Source organism: Hemitrygon akajei, chromosome 2 (assembly GCF_048418815.1).
Source record: "Hemitrygon akajei chromosome 2, sHemAka1.3, whole genome shotgun sequence".
Classification (NCBI taxonomy): domain Eukaryota; kingdom Metazoa; phylum Chordata; class Chondrichthyes; order Myliobatiformes; family Dasyatidae; genus Hemitrygon; species Hemitrygon akajei.
In genome coordinates, this window is record NC_133125.1 from 14,690,676 (window position 1) to 14,715,965 (window position 25,290).

General features: G+C 41.7%; 1 long non-coding RNA gene across 1 annotated transcript; it reads left to right on the top strand.

The window, feature by feature from the left end:
• The first annotated feature begins 1,515 nt into the window (after nt 1-1,515).
• LOC140739362 (uncharacterized) lies at nt 1,516-23,716 on the top strand. The gene is made up of 2 exons (XR_012101612.1): nt 1,516-1,698; nt 23,412-23,716. It is a non-coding gene; the product is annotated as an uncharacterized lncRNA (long non-coding RNA).
• Nucleotides 23,717-25,290: the final 1,574 nt, after the last annotated feature.

Sequence of the window (25,290 nt, forward strand, 5' to 3'; positions counted from 1 at the left end):
GGTTTCTATATTATGCAAGAGTGCTATATTTTGTATTCAAGAAAATGAACAGGAAATATTGCAGTATTGGTATTGTGTCTGGTGCTCCTCTACTTTGGTGAGACCTGCCGTAACTGGGGGACTGCTTCGTTCAGCACTTCCATTCCATCTGCCACAAGCAGGGCTTCCCGGTGGCCAAACATTTCAATCCATATTCCCATTCCTGTTCCGAAGAGGAGGTCCATGGCCTCCTCTTTTGCCAAGATGGCCACCCCCAGGGTGGAGGAGCAACACCTTGTATTCCATATGGGTAGCCTCCAACCTGATGGCATGAATATTGATTTCTCCTTCCGATAAACAAAATCCACCACCCTCCCCCCACTCACCTTATTCTTGACTTTTCACCTCTTCTCACCTGCCTATTACTTCCCCTGGTCCCCTCCTCCTTCCCTTTCTCCTAAAATCCACTCTCTTTTCCTGTCAGATTTCATGCCATGAGCTGGTTACAGAGATGAGAGTTACAGTTTCTTTTATTGATGGCTGCAGGAGTTTGGCAATCAATGAAAAGTACATAAAGCTCTTTGGAACGACAGACAGGATTGATAAATGAATGACAGCAGTGACCAAAAGTAAATGTTTGTGAATGAATGAATAATGGGAGTATTTATAATAAGTATGAAAAGCCATAGAATAGAGTCAGAAAAGATCAGCACAGAAACCGGCCCTTTGGCTCATCTAGTCCATACTGAAACCATTTAAACTGCTTACTCCCATCGGCCTCCATCAGGAACATAGCCCTCCATACCCCTGTTATCCAAACTTTGCATAAATGTTGAAATCGAGCTCGTCTGCACCACTTGTGCTGGCAGCTCATTCCACACTCTCAAGACCCTCTGAGTGAAGAACTTTCCCCTCATGTCCCTGATCGTGTGGGAGCCAAGGCTGATGTCCCTGCTTCCCACTGGCAGCAGCAAGAAGAGGAGCAAGGCCTGGATGGTGGGGGTCCTTGATGATGGATGTTGCTTTTTTGTGGCAGTGCTCCATGTAGATGTGCAGTGTTCATTTAATTGTTATGCAATGTAGTTGTATAGATCTCAGGAACAGGATTGGACCTATGGATTTCTGAATGTGTGGCAAGAATGCATTCAATTTTGACCCAGGTGACTGCAGGTGCTGGAAATCTGATGTCAGGGAATGTCAGAAATACTCCTTTGGTCAAACAGGATCCTTGGAGAGAGATACTGTCTGCTGCTGGGTATTTTGACCATTCTGTTTTTATTTGAGCCTGTTAATAATTTCTGTGAAACATGCTGAACTCTGCCACTTTATCAGGAGCATAATGGAACAACACAAGTTCTAAGTATTCCAACACACTACTGGAGCAGATATCACTGCTGAGCAGGTGTACTGTTAAAAAAAAATCCCAGTATAATTTTCTCAAAGAGCAAATACAAACTGATAAAGCACGAGTAAGCCAATAATGTAGGAAAGACAAATTGTGAGTGGTAAAGTTGTGAGATATATTGGTCAGGCCATATGATACCTGCAGAAGAACTTAATTCCTGCTTTTTAGTCTACAAGCTCTTTCTGTAATTGCCAACACATGTATAGAGTCATAGAAAATTTATGATACAGGATACCATTATGCCAGCTATGATTATGACAGTTTTAAAGAACTGCCCATCCTAATCACACCTGATCAATTATCCTGAAGACTATGTGAGTAATTATATTTCTATTTTTTTTGTTTCCATCAATAAATTTAAATTCTTGTGCCCCTGAACCAAGAGGGATGCATCTTTCTTATTAATAAGACCTTCATAATCTGATATACTTATTTAAAATGATAAGACATAGCAGCAGAATTAGGCTATTCAGCCCATTGAGTCTACTCCATCATTTCATCATGGCTGATCCATTTTCCTCTCAACCCCATTCTCCTGGCTTTTCCCCATAACCTTTCACCCCCTGACTAATCAAGAACCTATCAACCTCCACCTTAAATGCATACAGTGACCTTGCCTCCAAAACCGTTTGTGGCAACAAATTCCAAAGATTCACCTCTCTCTGGCTAAAGACATTTTACCTCATCTGTGTTCTAAATTGACATCCCTCTGTTTTGAGGTTGTGTCCTCTGGCCCTAGACTCTCCCACCTGGGCAGGGCATGATCATTGAGACAGAAGATACTGTTACTGTGCTGTATCTCAAAATAACTAATGTCTCAAAATTTACATTCTAAATCTCTGGTAATAAGGAATGCTTTCCATATTCCATTTGAACCACCTGACTCTAAGATCCCTCTGTTCATTAGTTGTAAATTTGCTTTTAAACTTCCTTCACAATTTTATGTACAAACATACAATACTATGCAAAAGTCTTAAGCACACATATATGGCTAAGGTGCCTAAGACTTCTGCACAGTACTGTAGTAATTTTATGTATTTCTCTGTACTGCTGCTACAACAAAAACAAATTTCATGATATGTGAGTGATGATAAATCTGATTCTGATATGGGTCTCTATTGTGATCTGAGAGTGGGAGGGGACAGGGAAAGGGGAATCATGGTTGGGAAAAGGGGAAAGGAGATGGGAACGAGTGGGAAGTACCAGAGAGACATGAGGTAATGATCAATAAACCAATTATTTGGAATCAAATCACCTTGCCTGGTGTCTCAGGGCTGGGTGTGTCTGCATTCATGCCGCCCTGCCCGTCGCCCCTGGCACTCCTTTTCTGCCACCTGTCCCACACCCCTCCCGAGATGCTCCACTCTTGCCATTCCCAACATCCTTTGCTCCCATTCATGAGAACATCTGTGGATGCTGGAAGTCCAAAGCAACACGCACAAGATGCTGGAGGAACTCAGCAGCTCAGGCAGAATCACTGGAAATGAGTAAACAGTCAACATTTCAGGCTGAGACCTTTCATGAAGTTCCAGTGAAGGGTCTCGACTGAAACATTAACTGTTTACTCTTTTCCATAGATGCCGCCTGGCCTGCTGAGTTCCTCTAGCATTTTGCGTGTGATCCTTTGCTCCCACCAAATTTACAAACTCGTTCTCCGCTCCTCTGTATGTACTTCTGCACAGTACTGTACAGTTTTTGATCAAGTTTCCTTTCAACAGTGACAAATACAAATCTAGCCTTTTTCACCTTTTGTCAAAAGACAACCTGTGATTTCCAGGTATCAGTCTAGTGAATTTTTTTCTGAACCACTTCAAGAACAATTACTTTAAAAAAGGAGACCAATAATGTACCAGTATTCCAGCTCTTTTCCTACAAGAACACATAACTGAAACCTAACCTCCCTTCCTCCTCTTGCGTTTGATTTTCCGAGAATGCAATAATTGATACTATTCTGGCAGCTTGCCATATAATTTGCTATATTTGTATGCCAGATTTCTGTGGATTATACACGAGGGCACCCTAAACCGTCTGCATCTCTGAGCACTGCCCTCTCTCACCATGTAGATCAAATTTCAGTACTCTATTAACTTCGGTTCCTTGAAACTTAAATGTGTAAGAAAATTGTCTTTTGCACTGGGCAACAAAGACTTTGCTTCCTGAATACCTTAAGGTGTAGCTTATGAATTTTGGACTACTGTTCATGAAAATTACTATGAAATTTCCCTATAACGCAACATTTTTAAAAATAAACTTATGTTTATTATTTCAATTCATAATTCAAGTCAATTAAAATGTCACCCACAATGTATGCTGGAAAGTTTCCTATCTTGTCCAGGCATCCATGGCTGCTGCAGGGCAGGGCAGGTTTTAGTAATAGTTATTGGGTTCAGGACTGTAAGGATGGAATTTGCTATCAACAAGCGCAAAAATTTCTATGAAGGATTTTGATATTTGAGACAGATGCTTCCCAGAATAACTGATGTCAAGATTAAGGGAAGTATTTTTGCTGGTCTGCAAATCAAACAGGTCATCAATGACAGGCAATTTGAAGACTTTCTAGTGGGACTGGAGAAAATCACATGGAAGGCATTCAAGGAAGTTGTTGAAATTTTTCTTGGCATCTACAGAGCACCAAACCACGTGCAGCTGGTTGAAAGCGTGCTTCAAGCATGCAACATGTCACTAAAGATTCATTTTCTGAATTCCCATTTAAACTTCTTCCCTGCAAATTGTGGTGCTGTTAGTATTGAGCATGGTGAAAGGTTTCTCCAGGACATTGTGGTCATGGAGAAAAGATACCAGGGCAACTGGAATCCATCAATGCTAGTGAATTATTGTTGGACACTTAAGCGAGAAGCCTTGGACACTGAGTACAAATGAAAATCATTAACAAAATATTTTTAACTTAGTTGAACTATTGCAAAGTATCAGCACCATTATGCAATTAAACACATTACAGTCAGCCCTCTTTATCAGTAAGTTCCGCATGTGCGAATTCAACCAACCGTGAATCGCGAAAACCCGGAAGTGCTCTTCCAGCACTTGTTGTTCAAGCATGTACAGACTTTTTTTCTTGTCATTATTCCCTAAACAATGCAGTATAACAACTATTTTACATTGCATTTACACTGTATTAGGATTATAAGTAATCTAGAGATGATTTAAAGTATACGGGAGGTTACCATGGATCAGGATTGAAAAAAAATTGGAAATTCTCTTCCAATGTAAGTCGGAACAGGTACATCCGTTATTATTTAGCATCAGTTAGTCAAATGTTTGTCTTAGTATGTAGTATATATTTTACCTTTCTATGCATATAAAACGCTTAAGAATGTTATGTTTCAGCGCCGGCTCAGGAAGTTCCCGAGTTCGATCCAGTGACAGGCCACTTCCGAGTGTGCTCTTCTTCCGTGCCGGGTTGATGTGGAGGATCAAAATTCCGAAACACCAAAACCCAATAATTAAACCACTGCGTTGCTTAGTAATAATTGCAGCTTTCATCGGGGCAGGGCCTTTCTCACTTCATTCTTTAAAATTGTTCCTTTCGTTGACCGACGTAGCCTAACGCTTTTCCAATGACCGATGGTGTTTCACCTCTTTCCGATCACTTTATTATTTCCACTTTATTTTCAATCGTGATCGTGATTATTTTCGTGAACAGAAACACTGCGGATTCAGAGCTGCACTGCCGGGTCCTAATGTCAACCGCACTGCGACAGGTTAGATAAGGTCTAGGGTTCCGCTGGGTCCTAGGGTCCACTTCATTGAGACAGATTGAATAAGGGACTTGAGCATCCATGTTTTTTGGTATCCGCTAGGGGGCCCGGAACCAATCCCTCGTGGATAAGGAGGGCCGACTGCATATTCAATAAAAGTTAATTTGTTGTTTCTCCAAATTCCTACGTGATACAAGTAGTCTGGAATTATATTTGTGTTCATCTTCAAGTGGTCTATCATAAACAAAAAAATTCTGAGGAAGCAACACTTCTGAAAATTTTTTTCACTACACGCCCCTGAAGATAATTTAACTGTAGATGGGATAAATTTCCTATTTTTAATCACTACAACAATTTAACTAACTTTAGAAACTTAATCTCAGACATGAGCAGCAAACTTCTTTCCAAAGTACTGCTTGCAACATGTAATTACTTCAAATTCAATTGCATGCAATGGATGATTCTTAAACTATGCATCTCCTACATGTGGATTTTTAGGCATGGTGGACCCAAAAGGCATTATTTTTAGCATTTCTGCATATACATTGTAGAGAAAGCCTTTTTATAAGCACATGCAGTATATCACCCTAGAAGTTGCCACAGGTGGCTGTGGAGTCCATTTTTAAAATATATTTAAGCCAGAAGTTGATAGACTCTTGATTAAGGCATGAAGGAATATGGGGGGGAGGGGCAGGAGATTGGGGCTGAGAGAGAAAATGGATCAGCCATGATGAAATGCCAGAGCAGATGCAATAGCGCAAAAGGCCTAATTCTGCTTCTGTATCTTATGGTCTTGTGGTATTTGCTGATTAAATGTTTACTCCTGTTCTGAACTGGCAGGTTAAACTCCTCAATCCAGCAGAAATCCCCTTTGGTGAAAAAAAATACAATTCTTCACATTAGTTTTTCCTCCTCATTGACCTCTAAACCCCCTAATGCATTTGTACGCTCCACACTGATTTCCTGGTCTCCCATATCCTTTTCCTTGGTAAATACTGAAGCAAAACACTTATGAAGTACCTCACTCACTTTCCCCGCATCCAAGCAAATGTTCCCCCCTTTATTGTTGAGTGGTCCCACCCTCTCCCCAGTTATCCTCTTGCTCTTGATGCATATATAGAATTCCTTGGGATTCACCTTAATCCTATTTGCCAAGGATTTTTCATGGCCCCTCCTGGCTTTCCTCATTCCCTTTAGTTCTTTTCTGGCTTCTTTATAATCCTCATGTGCTTCAGTTGATCCTGATTTCCGAAGCTTAACATGCTTTTTCTTTTTCTTCTTGAATAAATTCATCACCCCTCTGGACATTCATGGCTCTCTCATCTTTCCATCCCCGTTCTTCCTTCTAACAGGAACATACCTTTCCTGTACTCTGTTCAATTGATCTTTAAAAACCTTTCAAAGTATGGATGCAGTATACAGCTCTGAGATACGTCTTCCCACAGACATCCACAAAACAAAGCAGTACCTTAGAACTCATTTAAAAAAACATCCAGTACCTATTGTGCAAAAAAAACCAATTTGCACTAATGGCAAAAAAAATGAGCAAAAGCCACAGAATATCAAACCACAGAGTCATTGAAACAGTTCAGGAATGTTCAGTTTAGTTGAGGTCAGTTTAATTTAGTGCTGCATCAGTCAGTGACTGCAGACCGCAGAGCCAGTCCGCCCCGATCAAAATTGCACAAGATAGCAATTTTAAAAAAAGTAACCAGGAACATGTACACCATGAACTGTAGTGCCAACTCCCAAACCATTTCAATTAAACCTTGCCCAAGACCCAAGACTCTGGCACCATCCTCTGGCAGCACCTAGAGAGAGGGAGGGGGACCAGTCAAATGCAGGCACCTTCCTCCAGGATCTACCACACATATCCCATTTCCCAGTATTAAGCCGTTGTGTTCTATGCTCTGCCTGCTCAAGTGCCTGTTTAAATGCCTCAAACATAACAATTGCATCTGTCTCCACCACCTTACCTGGCAATTAATTGCAGCTGTCAACCATACTCTGTGTGAATAAAGAAATTTCACCTCATATCCCATTTAAAATGCCTCCCTGTCATTTTAGGCCTATTCTCTTTAATTTTAACCTCCCTACTTTAGGTGTGGCAAGGTAGGTATATTTCTCTACCAAAGGGGGTGTAAGGTGCTCCTTCCCTCTACTAGTCTGCAGGTCATCATCGGGCAAGGAGTCGTTCCTGCTTAGCTGCCCAATCTGGGTCATGTAAAGCCATGGGAGCAGATGGTGGATAGTCATATGAGTTGCTGGTGCATATCACAAGTACTGGTTATACAACCACTGAGGTCAGGCAGACAATCTCTGAAGACTATTGATGATGACTGGGGTCACTGTCTTGGACAGACACTGCCCAGAAGAAGGCAATGGCAAACTTCTTTTGTAGAAAAATTTTCCAAGAACAATTATTGTCATGGAAAGACCGTGACTGTCTATGTGCAAGACTTTGTCGATTATGGTCTTTCCATGACAATAATTGTTCTTGGCAATTTTTTTGACAGAAATAATTTGCCATTGTCTTCTTCTGAGCAGTGACCTTACTAGACGGGTGACCCCAGACGTTACCAGTACTCTTCAGAGATTGTCTTAGGAAAAAGGTTCTGACCATCTACTCTATCAATGCTTCTCATAATTTCATATATCCTTATTGTGTCATCTGTCAGCTTCCATTGCTCTAGGGTAGCAAGCACATTTTATGCAATCTCCCCTTTAAAGTAGAGTCCTTCAATCCAGCCAGCGTCCTGGTGTATCTCTTCTGCATCCTCTCCAATGTAATTGTTTCCTTCCTATAGGGGGGCAACCTGAATTTGTATACAATACTCCAAATGCAGCCTAACCAGTGTTTGTAAAGTTGTAACATAGGATTCCAGCTCTCATTTCATTTCTGTGAAAACAAGCCTACCAGATGCCTGCCTAGCATTCCAAGATCTCTTGGTTCATCAAAATTCCTGAGCACCCTACAATTTATTGTACATAGCCTACCTGATCAGATGTGCCAAAATCTATCATCTCACTCTTGCCAGGTTGGTTCCATCCACCAACCTTCTGCCTGACTCTGCAGCTGCTCTAAATTCTGTAGCTGCCACGAACTATTTTCTTTGCTCTTCACGACACCACTTTTTTTTTGTGTCAAAAAACTCAATCCTGAGATTGGAGTACCCCCCCACCAACACACACAAAACCGTGCTGACTATCCCTAATCAGCCCAACCTTTCCATAAATCCTTTCTCTCCATTAATTTTCTCCATTAATTACTCTAATGCTGATATATGGCTCACCAGCATCTACTGACCTGGCTTTCTTAAATAAAGGAACAGCAGTAGCTGCCCTCATATTAGCCTTTTGAAGCTAACGACAGGACACCTTTGGGAAGGATAAGTTCACAGCCAAGTAAATTAAAATCTACTTCCCCTTTGCTCTCAGTTATCTGAATGGTCCATCACCCATTAAGCCTCACAATTGCCCTTTTGCTCTATTTATTTGTTATTGAAACATAGAATATTTTTATGTCTTGCACTGCACTGTGCCACAAAACAACTAATGTCATGATATATGATATGTCAGTGCTAATAAACCTGCTTCTGACGTCCATGCTGATCATTAAGTGTCCAATTCTATACTAACCTCATTTCCCATTTCTTGGTCAGTAACCTTCTTTGCCTTGCTGTGTCAAGTGCTTGACTGAATACTTATTAAGTGTTATGAGAGCTTCTCCATTCAGCACCACTGTCAGTGTGTCTAGATTCCAAAGACTATATAAAAGAACCTCTCCTACAGCTCACCTCTTATCTTAAAGGTATGTTTCCAATTTTACACAATTATACCATGAGGAGCTGTTTCTTGTTATCTACCCTATCTGTAGCTCTTATAATCTTGTACATCTGTTGCGGCTACAGTACTGTGCAAAAGTCTTAGGTACATAGATATAACAAGGGTGTCTAAGACTTATGTATAGTACTGTATTTGTCAATGTGGAGCGGAGAGTGAGTTTGTAAATCTGGCGGGAGCAAAGGGTGTTGGGAATGGTGAGGGTGGATCACCGTGGGAAGAGTGTGGGACAGGTGACAGAGAAGGGCGACTGGGGTGGTGTTGTGGGTGCAGACACACTCACCCCTGAGACACTGAGCAGGATCAATTGATTCCAAACAATTACTTTCTTGATCATTACAGAAAGTCTGTCTGGTGCTTCCTGCTCCCTCCCCTCTCCCTTCCCCTTTTCCCAATCGTGATTCCCCTCTCCCAGCACCCTTCCCACTCTCAGTCCACAATAGAGGCCCATAACAGAATCAGGTTTATCATGGCACATATATGTATGAAATATGTTATTTTCTTGCAGCAGCAGTTACAGTGCTACATACAATTACTACAGTACTGTGCAAACATCTTGGGTTCCCTTGCGATATATATATATATATATATATACACACACATGCAGTAAATATATATAAATACACACACACACACACACACACACACACACACACACACACACACACACACACACACACACACACACACACACACACACACACACACACACACACACACACACACACACACACACACACACACACACACTACAGTACCTTGAGCCTCTTCTGCTCCATGCATCCATGCAGACCCAGCCTATTCAGTCTCCCCTCTGAACTAAATCAAACAGTGATAAAGTCATTGAACAATGGAGCACAGTTACAGGCCCTTCACCAAACAAGTCTAAACTGACTATGGTGCCCACCCAGCTAGTCTCAATTTTCCGTTTTCAGCCCATCTTCCTCAAAGCCCCGCCTCTCCATCTATGCATCCAAGTGTTTCTAAAATGACACTATTGTACCCGCCTCAACCACTTCCTCTGGCAGCTCGTTCCATATCCTCAGCACCCTTTGCTTGAAACATTACTTTTCAGATCCATGTTAAATCTTTTCCCTCCCTCTCTAAATCTATTCCCCCTAGTTTTGGACTCCCCCAATTACTAATGCAATTACAACCCATTTGAGAAAATATATGTTCATATCACAGACATAAAAATGTTTCTTAATACCATGAGGAATATTACAGTTGGATTGGATTCAATCCAAAATAGTCTGTAAAATTATTATTTCATCCTCTGGAGGCAAATTAGTTCTTCTGTAAGTCAAATATAGGTGAAGTGATCATCCAAGTTTTCAGATGCTCATATAACTTCATGCCAGATATTTCAATTGCCCATGAAAAGAAGGCAAGGTAATAGGCTAAATTGAATTGTTGATTGCTGTTAAAATAATTTTGTTATTTATCGATACAGTGTAGAATAGGCCCCGTGAACCGGGCCACCCAGCAACCCCCGATTTAACCCTAGCCTAAATACGGGACAATTTGTAGTGACCAATTAACCTACTAACTGGTGCATCCTTGGACTGTGGGAGGAAACTGGAGCACTTGGAGGAAACCCACGCAATCCACGGGGAGAAGGTACACGAGGAAATCTGCAGATGCTGGAAATTCAAACAACACACACAAAATGCTGGTGGAACACAGCAGGCCAGGCAGCATCTATAGGGAGAAGCGCTGTTGACGTCTCGGCCCGAAACGTCGACAGCGCTTCTCCCTATAGATGCTGCCTGGCCTGCTGTGTTCCACCAGCATTTTGTGTGTGTTGGGAGAATTTACAAACTGCTTACAAAGGCCTCTGGGATTGAACTCTGAACTCCGACACCCTGAGCTGTAATGTAAATATTATGTTATCACAGCACCCCACTGAGTGCGTGTTGTGTTTATTATCTCTGTATTGTATGGGTTAAAGTTTATTGCTTTGCATCAGCAATATGGTAGATTAAATTTCTATAAATTACAAAATAAATACATAGTACAAAAAAAGGAATAATGAATGTTCATGGACCGTTGAGAATTCTGATGGATTAAGGGGAAGAAACTGTTTCTGAATCGCTGAGTGTGGGTCTTCAGGTTCCTGTACCTCCTCCCTGATGGTTGTAATGAGAAGTGGGAATGTCCTGGAGGGTGAGGGTCCTTAATGATGGATGCTGCCTTCTTAAGTCTTGAAGATGTCCTTGATGTTAGAGAAGGTTATGTTGGTGATGGAGCTGGTTAAGACTACAACCCTCTGCATCCTCTTGTGTTCCTGTGCATTGGAACCTCCATACAAGACTGTGATGCAATCAGTCAGAATGATCTCCACTGTACATCTATAGAAGTTTGCAAAAGTCTTTGGTGAAATACCAAATCTTCTCAAACTCCTCACAAAGTGAAAACGTTGGCATGCCTTTTCATGATGGCATCAACGCATTGGGCCCAGGACAGAACATCCAAGATGTTTGAAACCCAGAAATTTAAAGTATTCTTCCAAGTGAATGAAATATTCATCCAAAATGGGAAGGAAAATTTGCCATTTTTCACCAGTATCTATTTTCTTAATGATTCTTGTCAAATTACAGTTTTCTTTTTAGCAACATGAACACTAAATTATAGTCACTAAAAGCAGTGTGAATCTGTGACAAAATTGTAAGTTGGATTTGCCATGCCTATTGAAATATATAAGTACCTTCTGGCAGATAGAAAACCCCACAAGTAAAAGCAGAGTTAAGGAAGGATAATCACAAAAGCTAAGATGAAATCTAAAGGAACACTTTGATTCTTCTCTGCATTCTGCAACTTTTTATTGTTTCTTCAGTTGTGAAGCAAGTCAAAGGCGTTACATAGCAACATTTTAACATTCACTCTGTAAAAAAAAAACAAAAAAACATGTATTGCATAAAAATCGCACCATGCCGACAAATCCTTTCCCCAGCCAAGAAACATGGGCTACAGTTTGTTCTTTATTGACAACCTTCTCTGCAGAGGGAATGGTTCATTGGAATAAAGCTGTGGTATGTGAAGGAGAAGCTGGAACCTATTTAATGACATCCAGATGCTTAACACAGACAGAAGGTATCTTAGTTGAAAGCTGTACTCTTCCAAAATGTTGTTTGACATACTGATATGTCTGGCATTAAAACTGATATGATTTCAATTTACAGTCAGTTAAGTAAATAGCTATTTATAAAAGTATCTGACCTCACCACATTTACAAATGTTTTTATGTCCGGTGGATGGCTCAACGTTTTCCAGCACCGATTCAATACCTATAAAATGTGGTACTGGATCGACATGTCTTTATTTTGGGCATAGAGAATTGGCAAGTACAGCACTAAATGGAAAATCTGATGGCAAGGATCATAATCTGAATGGATGGAAAATCAGATGACTAATGGTTCTGTTATGCAGTCTGTCGGTGTTGTACACACTCAAAACTTGTGAAAGAGTTAAATTGTCTATAGTGTGGAATGAACCCTTGACCTTGTGATCTCAAGGCAACAGTATAACACTGAGCAATGGCTGACATTTTTGGAAGTTTAATAAGCCAATATTTGGCCAAGAGAGAAAGAATCATCCAGCCCCAAACCTCTCATCTGCATATTTCCACTGTCCAACAAGGTCTACTTGGCAACAAGAGAGAATAGAAACACTCAGTACTGTTTATTTTTTCACTCTTTAGCTGTGGACTACTGACGTCAATTGTTGTACTTCAAATGGTAAGCTCATCTTTAATTTGTCTTACAGTTCAGATTGTCACAGAGAAATACAACATAATCTACTAATGCAGGCAGAAACTGGGTTACTTAAAGGGTCTGTTGCTGAGAACTGCCCATAAGCAAGTCAGAAGCTTCCATTTTCTACTGTAACCATATTGTTTCCTACTATGTACACTTGCTATAATTAATTCATTTCATTTAATAATCACCCTGATTAAACTAATAGAGTATACACTCTGTGGCCACTTTATCAGGTACACCTGTACGTCTGCTCATTAATACGAATACCTAATCAGCCAATCATATGGTAGCAACTCAACGCATAAGAGCATGCAGACGAGGTCACGAGGTTTAGTTGTTGTTCAGACCAAACATCAGAATGGGGAAGGAATGTGATCTGAGTGACTTTGACCCTGAAATGATTGTTGGTGCCAGTAGGGTAGTTCGAGTATCTCAGAAACTACTGATCTCCTGTGATTTTCATGCACACCAGCCTCCGAAGTTTAGAGACAGTGGTTCAAAAAACAAAACAAAACATCCAGTGAGTGGCAGTTCTGTAAGTGAAAACTTCTTGATAATGAGAGATTCAGTGGAGAACGGTCAGACTGGTTCCAGCTGACAGGAAAGCGACAGTAGCTCGAATAACCATGTGTTATGACAGTTGTGTGCAGAAGAGCAGCTCTGAATGAAGAATTCATTGAACTTCGAAGTGGATGGTCGACAGTAGCAGAAGACCATGAACAACCCAGATGAAGTCTTGACCCAAAATGTTAACTGCCCGTATCTCTCTACAGACCAAAGAACTGATTATGGGCTTCAGAAAGAGTAGCAGGAGGCTACTAATGCTACTAATACACACTAGCCTTCATAAAGGGATCTGAAGTGGGAAGAGTGAGCAATTTCAAGTTTCTGGGTGTCAACATCTCTGAGAATCTAACCTGGACCCAATGTATCGATGCAGTTACAAAGAAGGCACCACAGTGGCTATATTTCATAAGTAGTTTGAGGAGATTTGCTATGTCACCAAAGGCACTCACAACTTTCTATAGATGTATCATGGAGAACATTCTAATAGGCTACATCACTGTCTGGTATAGGGAAGGATAGACAGGGGTAGGGCTACTGCACAGGAATGAAATAAGCTGCAGAAAATTGTGAACTCAGTCAGCTCCATCACGAGAGCTAGGCTTTTGAGCATCCAGAACATCTTAAAGGAGCGATGCTTCAAAAAGGAGACTTCCATCACTAAGAATCCCCATCACCCAGGACATAACCCTGTTCTCGTTGCTACCATCAGGAAGGAGGTACAGAAACCTGAAGGCACACACTCAATGATTCAGGAACAGCTTCTTCCCCTCTGCCATCCGATTTCTGAATGAACGTTGACATATGCCAGTGATATTACCTACTGAATGTTGAAAGGACTAGATAGATGGGATGTGGAGAGGATGTTTCCAGTGGTGGGGGTATCCAGAACCAGAGGGCACAGCCTCAATTCTGAGGGGAAACCCTTTAGAACAGAGGTAAGGAGGAAATTTTTTAGCTAGTGGGTAGTGAATCTGTGGAATGCTTTGCCACAGACTGGCAGAGACCAAGTCCGCACGTATAATTAAGGTAGAAGTTTTTAGTTTTCTGATCGGTCAGGGCGTTAAAAGATATGGTGAGAAGGCAGGTGTATGGGGTTGAGTGGGATCTAGGGTCAGCCATGATAGAATGGCAGAGCAGACTTGATGGGCTGAATGGCCTAACTGTGCTCCTATGTCTTATGGTCTTGTATATTAAACCTGATTCTGTGATGCTGCTTGACCCACTGAGTTCTTCAAGTAGTTATTGTTTTTACTCCATACACCAATGTCGGCAGTCTTTTGTGTCTCCAATTATCTGGTGTTTATCTGAACTTCAAGGTGTCCCAAAGGAATTTAAACTCAGCAGGAGCAGAGCATTATCCAAATGTCAAAACACTTCCGTTAAGGACTCCCTTCTAATTTGGTAAGCAGCTTCAACTACATTATTAAACATTTAATACAGCCACGTGGTGGAAAGTGAAAGAATGGCTGCTTGGATTTTAATTCCCTTTCTGTATTTCTGCAGTTACCCTTAATCAGAGATAGTGCCCTTTCCAGCATCCTTGTACTTCAGTGTGAGACTATATATTTAGTGCATGCACAATACATTAATAATAATACCTTTATTTATACTGCATAGCACCTATCATATATTAAAATGCAGGCTCAAAGTGCTTTACATAGATTGTAAGGATAAATCAACATAGTCATAAAAATGAGACAAAATTAAAATTCATAAATAAATATGAACATTATATAGAATAAAATGTAATTGAATATACCAGATTATATAAATACATTAACAGGCATTAAGCAATCCTATAAATGGGCTAAATGAAAAAAAGTCAGCTTTTAGAAATGTTTTCAAACATTCCACAGTACTAGTCTGGGGTATCTCAGTTGGTTCAGTATCCCAGATTCTTGGTGCAGAAGAACAAAAGGCTGCATCACCGGTTCTTATGTGCTGGGCTATAGGAACACTGTTGAGACAAAAGAAATTACAAATAAAAAAGATGATGTTCCCCCAGTTTATACAAGGTAACATTTAAAAGAGGCGAGTACTATATTCTACAAATAGTGACCTTCTCGGTAAGACGATCAGCGCGGACAGCCAGTGCCTTTCTCCCAGAGGAGCAGTACCCAATAGCAGAGGAGGTCCTTTTAAGGTGGGTGGAGGAAAGTTTAGGGGGGATGTCAGTGGTAGGTTTTTTTACACAGAGAATGGTAAGTGCTTGGAGTTCACCAGCAAGGCTGCGGTGGAAGCTGATAAACTCAGGGACGTTTAAGTGTCTCTTAGATAGGCATATAGATGAAAGGAAAATGGAGGAGCATGTGGGAGGGGAAGGGTTAGACTGATTTTAGAGTAGGGTAAAATGTTGGCGTCAGGTTGTAGGTTGAAGGGCCTGTACCGTGCAGTACTGTCCAATGATCTATATTCTAGATGTTGGAAACAGAAACTACTGGAAATACTCAGCAGATCAGACCAAATGTATAGAAAGAGAAAAAGAAATAATTTTATCTGAATTGATTTTATCTTGTATGTTGAAAGAGCAGAACTGGAGAGCCCTCAGCATCCGCTCCCTGCATCAATTTCTCAATATCAACGTTATTTTTGTAGTGCTCTCAGTTCCCCGATAACTTACAGAGCCCATTCGCGGAAACATCCAAATGGTCAAAAGATTGAAAATGAATAGAATTGGAGCTGGGGAATTTTTCCTAAACAACTGTAAATAATGTTTTAATTTATTAATGCAAAAAGTCAGAAACCTTGCATGCATGGAAAGGAAAACTCTTTAAGATTTATGGAGATTGTCGATGCCAATCCAAAAACAAATCATAGAACAGTCATTCCATTCATCGCTTCTCTTCAAGTTTTCTTTGACATTAGGTCAGATTATTTTATTTTATTTACAGATATGTCACGATAGCAGGCCCTTCCGGCCCATTGAGCCTGAACTACCCAATAAACCCCATGTGACCAATTAACCCACTAACCTGTGTGTCTTTAGAGCATGGGAGAAAACCAGACTACCCATGTTTACGGGGAGAATATACAAACACAGTACAAGGGGCCGTGGAATTGAACCTGGGTTTCTGGCACTGTATTACCACTATGCTGCCACGCTACCCTGGTTAGATCTTGAGATTAAACAGGAAAATGAAAGGAAACACCAGGACAAAGCTATGGAAGGTTCTTGAATAAAAGATGATAACTACACTCAACAACTCTTGCCTCGTCATTGAAATGTTCCCACAACCAATAATCTCACTTTAAGGACTCTTTTATCTCATTATCTCAGGTTCTCGTTATTTATTGCTATTTATTTATATTTGCATCTGCACAGTTTGTTGTCTTCTGCACTCTGGTTGATCTTTCATTGATCCTGTTATAGTTATTATTCTATACATTTGCTGAGTATGCCCACAGGAATATAAACCTTAGGGTTGTATTTGGTGACTGTAAGACCATAAGACTATAAGACATAGGTGCAGAAATAGGCTATTTGGCCCATCGAGTCTGCTCCATCATTCAATCATGGCTAATCCTTTCTCCCCTCCTCAGTCCCACTTCCTGGCCTTCTCCCCGTAATCTTTGATACCGTGTCCAATCAAGAACCTATTAAGCTCTGCCTTAAATACACCCAATGACCTGCCTCCACAGTTGCCAGTGGTAACAGATTCCACAAGTTTACCACCCTCTGGTAAAAGAAATTTCTCTGCATCTCTGTTTAAAATGGATGCCTCACTATCCTGATGTTGTGCCATCTTGTTGTAGGCTCCCCCAGCATGGGAAAAATCCTTTCCACATCTACGCTGTCTAGACCTATCAACATTCAAAAGGCTTCAAGGCAATCCCCCGGTCTTTCTAAATTCCAGTGAGTGTAGTCCCAGAGCCATCGAACGATAATCCTTTTATTCCCGGAATCATCCTTGTGAACCTCCTCTGGATCCTCTCCCACACCAGCATGTCTTTTCTTAGATGAGGAGCCCAACACTGTTCATGATACTCAAAGTGAGGCCTCACCAGTACCTTATAAAGCCTCAGCATCACATCCCTGCTCTTGTATTCTAGACATCTTGAAATGAATGCTAACATGGCATTTACCTTCCTCACCACCAACTCAACCCGCAAGTTAACCTTTAGGGCATTCTGCACAAGGACTCCAAAGTCCCTCTGCATCTCAGATTCCTGGATTTTCTCCCCGTTTAGAAAATAGTCCGCACATTTATTTCTACTACCGAAGTGCATGGCCATGCATTTTCCAACATTGTATTTTATTTGCTACTTTCTTGCCCATTCTCCTAATCTAAATCCTTCAGCAGGCCTCCCATTTCCTCAACACTACCTGTCCCTCCACCAATCTTTGTATCATCTGCAAACGTGGCAACAAAGCCATCTATTCCATCATCTAAATCATTGATATGCAGCATGAAAAGAAGCGGTCTCCGATCCCCAAGGTACACCATGCAGGCAGTCAACCAGAAAAGGATCCTTTTATTCCCGTTCACTGCCTCCTACCAATCAGCCAATGCTCTAATCATGTCAGTAACTTTCCTGTAAGACAATGGGCTCTTAACTTGGTAAGCAGCCTATGTGTGGCCCCTTGTCAAAGGCCTTCTGAAAGTCCAAATATACAACATCAACTGCATCCCCTTTACCTATCCTACATGTAATCTCCTCAAAGAATTCCAACAGGTTTGTCAGGCAAGATATTGCCTTAAGGAAACTATGCTGACTTTGTCTAATCTTGTCCTGCGTCAACAGGTAACCTCATCCTTAACAATTGACTCCAACATCCTCTCAACCACTGGGGTCAGGCTAACTGGTCTATAATTTCCTTCTTCCTTTCTTAAAAAGTGCAGTGACATTTGCAATATTCTAGTCCTCTAGTACCATTCTAGAGTCCAATGATTTTTGAAAGATCATTTCTAATGCCTCCACAATCTCTAATGCTACCTCCTTCAGAACCCTAGGTTGCAGTTCCTCTGGTTCGGGTGACTTACGTACCCTTAGTTCTTTCAGCTTTTGGAGCACCTTCTCCCTTGTAATAGTAACTGCACTTACATCTCTTCCCTCACAGCCTTCAACAGCTGGCACACTGCAAGTGTCTTCCACAGTGAAGACTGACACAAAATACTCATTTAGTCCATCTGCCATCTCCTTGTCCACTGTTATTATTTCTCCGGCCTCATTTTCTAATGCTCCTATATCTACTCTCATCTCTGTTTTATTTTTTGTACTCGAAAAAGTTTTTCTTATCCATTGTGATATTGTTTGTTACCTTGCTTGCATATTTCATCTTTTCCTTCCTAATGATTCATTTAGTTCCTCTCTGTAGGTTTTTAAAAGCTTCCCAATCCTTTCTGTTCCCACTAATTTTTGCTTTGTTGTTTGCCCTCTCTTTTGCTTTTACATTTGCTTTGACTTCCCTTGTCAGCCACAGTTGTACTATTTGGCCAGTTGAGTATTTCTTCAGTTTTGGAATTCATTTATCCTGCACCTTCCTCATTTATCCCAGAAACTCAAGCCATTGCTGCTCTGCTATCATTCCAGCCAGCATCTCCTTCCAACTTACTTTGGCCAACTCCTCTCATACCACTGTAATTTCCTTTACTCCACTGAAATACTGCTACATCAGACTTTACTTTCTCCCTAACAAATTTCAAGTTGAACTCAGTCATATTGTGATCACTGGTTCCTAAGGGTTCTTTTAGCTTAAGCTCCCTAATCACCTCCTGTTCATTACGTAACACCCAATCCAATATTGCTGATTCTCTAGTAGACTCAATGACAAATATCTCTAAAAAACCATTTCATAGGCATTCAACAAATTCACTCTCTTGAGATCCATTTCTAACCTGATTTTCACAATCTCTGATGCCTATCATAACATTGCCCTTTTGACACACCTTTCTATTTCCTGTTGTAATCTGTGGTCCATATCCAGCTACTGTTGGGAAGCCTGTATATAACTGCCAATAGGGCCCTTTTACCATTGCGGTTTCTTAACGCATCCCACAAGGATTCAACATCTTCCAATCCCATGTCCCAGCTTTCTACTGATTTCATGCATTCCTTACCAGAAGATCCACTTCACCGCCTCTGCCTAACTTCCTATCCCTCAGATGCAACATGTAACCTTGGACAATCAGCTCCCAACTACAACTGACCTTCAGCCACGATTCAGTGATGGCCACAACATCATACCTGACAATCTGCAGTAGTGCAACAAGATCATCCACCTTATTTCTTATACTCCGTACATTGAGATACAACACTTTGAGTACTGTATTCGCTATCCTTTTTGATTCTGCATCCCTAACGCACTGATACTCACCCTGCTGGCTGCAGTTTTGTCTTATCATCTGCCTGCCCTTCCTGACAGTCTGATTGCACACTATCTTTGCTCTTTTACCATCTGTCCTATCCTAAGTCCCTTCATTCCAGTTCCCCCAGCCCCCTTCCAAATCAGATTAAACCCTCCCCAACAGCTCCAACAAACCTGCCTGTGAGAATATTAGTCCCCTTCAGGTTCAGGTACAACCTGTCACTTCTGTGCACAGAGCATCTGTGGATGTGAACTTCACTCCATTGACAAATGCACTCTAACTGGCTATGGGGCAGTGTCCTTCTACAAACCTTTAGACTTATAAAATCTCCTGTCTGCACATAATGCAAAGAATTTTACTCACTCACGTCGTGGGACAAATCCAAGATTTAAATAAATAAATAAATTCAACTTCTCCCAGAAGACATCCCAATGACCTAAGAACCTGAATCTCTGCCCCCCTGCACCAGCTTCTCGGCCACGCATTTACCTGCCAAATCATCCTGTTTCTACCCTCACTGGCGCGTGGCACAGGCAGCTATCCAGAAATTACTACCCTGGGGATCCTGCTTCTCAGCTTTTGGCCTAGCTCTCTGAATTCCCTTTTCAGAACCTCTTTGCTTTTCCACCCTACGTCCTTGGTTCCACTATGTACCAAGACATCTGGCTGCTCTCCTTCCCCCTCCAAAATGCTGTGGCCGTAATCCGAGACATTCCTGACTCTGGCAGCTGTGAGGCAACATACCATCCAGGTCTCCCATACACGTCCACAGGATCTCCTTTGGCTATTGAGTCCCCTATCACTACTGTTCCCCTCTTCTCCCTCTTCCTCTTCTGCACCACGAACCCATGCTCTGTGCCGGTAATGTGGTCTCCATGGCATTCCTTGGGAGGTCATCCCCCGTAGCAGCATCCAAAATGGTATATTATTATTGAGAGGAATGGCCACAGGGGTGCCTGTTCACATTTCCATGTCTCCTGACAGTCACCCAGCTGCTCGCCTGCTGCAACTCCGGGGTGACTACTTCCCTGTATCTCTGATCGATGATCTCCTCACTCTCCCGTACAAGTTGAAGGTCATCCAGCTGCTGCTCCAGATCCCAACACGGGTCTTCAAGGAGCTGCAGCTGGATGTGCTCCACGCAGATGTGGTTCTCTGGGAGACTCTCGATCTCCCAGGACTCTGACATCTGGTATGAAGTACAGACAATGGCCATTTACTACACTAGGTATAGTAAGAGAGGGGAAAAAAAAGGGAAACCTTAATGGAAACTTATCAACAGCCAACGCCTCCTCCGAGCCGAAGCCCCCTTTGAGCCCAAGCCTGACATTCCTACTCCCAAGAATGGCTGTCCCAGCAATGACTGTCCCTTCTGCACTTTTAATCCCGCGTCGCCAAGCTGCGAGAAACCTCATAGCTGAGGCCTGCTCCTGCCACTGATTGGGCCGCCAAAATGAGCCCGTACACCCTCAGAGCTACACAATTAAAATAAATACCGTAGATAAACAGATTGATAAATAAATAATGGATAGATAGATAACATTGAGAACATGAGTTGTAGAGTCAATAGGTTGTGGAATCAGTTGCGAGCTGATGAGAGTGAAGTTATCCACGTTGGTCCAGGAGCCTGATCGTTGACTGTTCCTGAACATGGTGGTTGGGACCTAAAGCTTCTCTACCATGTAAGACCTAAGTTCATGAAATATGCAGCTATATGGTGAAGGTTTTTGACAGTGATATATTTTAATTGATCTTAGTTAATAGATTTTACTGTTCCAGCTTTCATTTGTCGAGATACATTGACATTTAAGAAGCACAATTTTCTTCTCTCATATTTCAAGTGCCTTTAATTGACGGTTGTTAACAGGCAGTTATGTCGATCTGTGATTGCAGATAGCCATAATCCGATCATCTGATCAGCACAGTAACTGCATTTTATCTCCGCCTTGTTTCCTGTGCTCAGTGTTTTAAAATTTGTAATCGCCAGCTGGTTACGCAATGCATCCTGTTTCGAGTGCTGTGTTGAGTTCTGGCTTCCAACCCAACAGTGTCACCTAATCAGCTGCTGTTTAGAAATCCAACTGCCAGAATTCACAAAGGCCATTTCTCCCAGTCTTCCTGATCTGCATCTTAAACCAAAACATCAATCAGTTTAGTCATATTCATAATATTCACACAACTGGGAGCCACACAGACCACATGCAGAATAGATGAGCCCAAGATAGTCCCTTGTTTCGAGTCATAGTTCAGTGACATTGTGGGAATTCACCATGCAGCTCATGATGTAACTTCCTGATGCTATTTTGGAAATTTTGTGCAAATTCCCCATAGTGACATCATAAAAGTCCATCAGTAATGTGAAAAAAGGAAATGCTTCATGTGCTGAATACTCAAAAATAAAGTGTTGGAATAAACCTGGCAAGATGCCTCTGGAGAAAGTCCAGGTGACCTTAGGGGTTCATTTTGATTTTAAATAATATTGACCACTTGTAGTACATAGAGTCACAGAGATATGGAAACAGGCCCTTTAGTCCAACTCATCCATTCGGCCTGACGGGCCTTCCTAAGCCTAACCTCTGCCAGTCAACTCTGCTGGGATGAGAAGAAGCAAACTGTCTGCTGGAGGAAGTCGGTGGGTCGAGCAGCATCTCGAGGGGGTGGGCTGTGAAAGTGTTGAGACTCTGCATCAGAACATTTGCAAATTCCTGTTCAAGGTTTTCAAAATTAGCCTTGCCCCAATTTAGACCTTCGTCAGGTGAATTACTCCCATCTTTTTCCATATCTAATTAAAAAATAATATGATCAACATTATTGGTCCCAAAGTCCGCCCCCCCCACCCCACTGACACTAATTTACATCTCTCACAGTATTAATTTCGATAGTGAAAATTAGGAGAAGTGTGTAAGATGTGGCAAAACCACCGCCCACTTTAATGTATCATCAAAACTGATATTGATCCCTATCCATTGTCTGCATCATGGACAAAATGAGTTAGAAGAGAGCTACTTTCTTTTGGCATAGAGCAAAAAAAAACTGCTAGGGCAAGTTAGTGGTCATAATATGTTGGCACCAGAATGCGTGGTGACACTTGCAAGCTGCCCCCAGCCCATCCTCGGGTGTGCTGGTCGCTAATGGAAACGGTGAGCGTTTCTCTGTACATGTGATAGATAACAAATCTGAATCTGAGCGCAGCAGGGCAATCAGATTCAGCGGTGGTAAATACTGTAGATCGGGGGTTCCCAGCCTGGGGTCCATGGACCCCTTGCTTAAGCACTGCAAAGTTAACATTTCGATTATTCAGAAGAAATGCCTCCACCCAAAAGAGCTGACAAGAACTCAAGTTGCTGACTGGCAGAGTTCCTTCAGCTGTTTGTTTTGTTTTGCTCCAGATTCCTGTCTCTGCTGTCCCTCGTGTCTTATTGATCTAAGAATGCAGTTTTATTCATGTAACATGGATCAGCTTAGCCCAGCCCAGCAACAGGTCCTGTGGCCCTCACCGCAGCCCCCGAATGACGAGACACTTGAAATAAACATTGAAGATAAGCATGTCCTCTATGATTAAACCAATTTTGCTCACTGAGAATGACTTAAAAACTCTGCTGAAGCTTTCAATAGATTCATTGCTGTCGATTGATGACTCCAAATGTCAAAGCACCTCAGAAATGAAAGCAATTTAAAGAGCTTTTCAATTCCTGAGGAACGAGCAGTATTTCCTCGTTTTAATCTGCAAGTGGAGTAAGTTTGAGGGAAAAAAAACAACTTGTGGGTGTATTAAAACTTAACCGGATAATAGAAAACCGTGTGTGATTTTATTAATGTTTTAAACATTTTACAGGTCCGATAGACCCAATGAACCTGCGTCACACTTGTGTGATCAATAAACCTGCTAACCGGTCCGTCTTTGCAATGACGAAGGAAACCAGAAAACCCGGAAGAGACCTACGCGGTCACGGGAAGAACATACAAACTCCTTACAAACAGTGGCGGGAATGGGACTCGGGTCGCTGGTGCTGTAAAGCAGTGTGCTAAATTCCAGTCAGATTGCACTTTAACCTCAAAACTAGTGGAAACCAGAAAAATAATAAAATTTACCATCAATATCAGAAATAGCTTTTAGAATAAAGATCAAATAAAAAGTGATGTATTTAATTGCTATCTATTCTTCTCATAATAAAATTATTATTATCATTAAAATATCAAATACTTGGAGGCATAGCTTTAAGCTCAGGAGAAAAGTTTAACGACATGCAAGCAATGTTCCCTCTATTTTTTTATAGCTGTATGGACCAACCATGGTTCTGAGCAGGCAATTTTTACGTGACCTGAACACTGGATGGTACTTTAAGTGTGTTTCTTTTTTGTAATATGCATACTATGAATATTTAGAATGGAAAATGAAAAATCCCGTACTTTTGCTTTTATTTACAGTACTACGTGGAAGTCACAGACACGTAGACATAGCTGGGATGACTGTGCCTTTTGCACAGTACTGTAGCAATTTGATTTATTGCACTGTATTGCTGCCACAAACTTCATGACATATGTGAGTGATGATAAACCTGATTCTGATATGGGTCTCTATTGTGGACTGAGAGTGGGAAGGGGGCAGGGAGGGGGAATCATGGTTGGGAAAAGGGGAAGGACGAGGAGAGGGAGGGCAAAGCACTGGAGAGACATTCTGTAATGATCAATAAACCAATTGTTTGGGATCAAATAACTTTGCCTGGTATCTCAGGGCTGGCTGTGCCTGCACCTGCATCACCCCACCCCTGGAATTACTTCTTTCCCACACCCCTCCCATGGCACTTCACCCTCAGCATTCCCAACATCTTTTTCTCCCAACACTCACAAAATGCTGCTGGAACTCAGCAGGCCAGTCAACATTAATAGGAAGAAGCATTGTCGACGTTTTGGGCCGAGACCCTTCGTCAGGACTAACTGAAAGGAAAGATAGTAAGAGATTTGAAGGTAGGAGGTGGAGGGGGAAATGCGAGGTGGGGCGAATCCCGCCAGATTTACAAACTCTCTCTGTACTCCACATTGATAAACACAGCACTGTGCAAAAGCCTTGGGCTCTCCCTACCTAAAAATCTGCTTTTAACTTTTTCTAGTCCTATCCAGTTCCAGTTTGGCGGCAATCAAGGCTATGCGCATGGGAGCATCTCAGTTACTAGGCCGCCGCCAGATGGGGTGGAAACTGCGGATGTTTTGGGATTTCCGCACACGCCACCCTCTAGAGTTTACAGAGAATGGTGTGAGGAACAGAAAACATCCAGTGAGTGACAGCTAAGCAGGTGAAAATACCTTGTTACTGAGAAGGGTTGGAGGAGAACGGTTCCAGCTGACAGGAAGATGACAGTAACTCAAGTAACCACGCGTTACAACAGTGGTGTGCAGAAGAATATCTCTGGTGCATAACACATCCTTGAGAGGATGGGTACGGTAGTAGAAGATCATGAGCATACGGCCGGTGGACACTGTATTAGGTACAGGGGGACATAGTAATGTTGCCACTGAGTGTAAAGTGATGATTAGGAGTCAGATGATCATGATCAGGAGTCCTGCACCCAAACATGCAGGAAAATGGAGGAACACGTGCAGGCAGATGGCCGAGTTTAATTTGGAATCTTGGTCATTACATAGTGTTAAAAGCTGATCTAATAGGGACATTTACAATACTCTTAGATAAGCACAAGGATATAAGAAAAATGGAG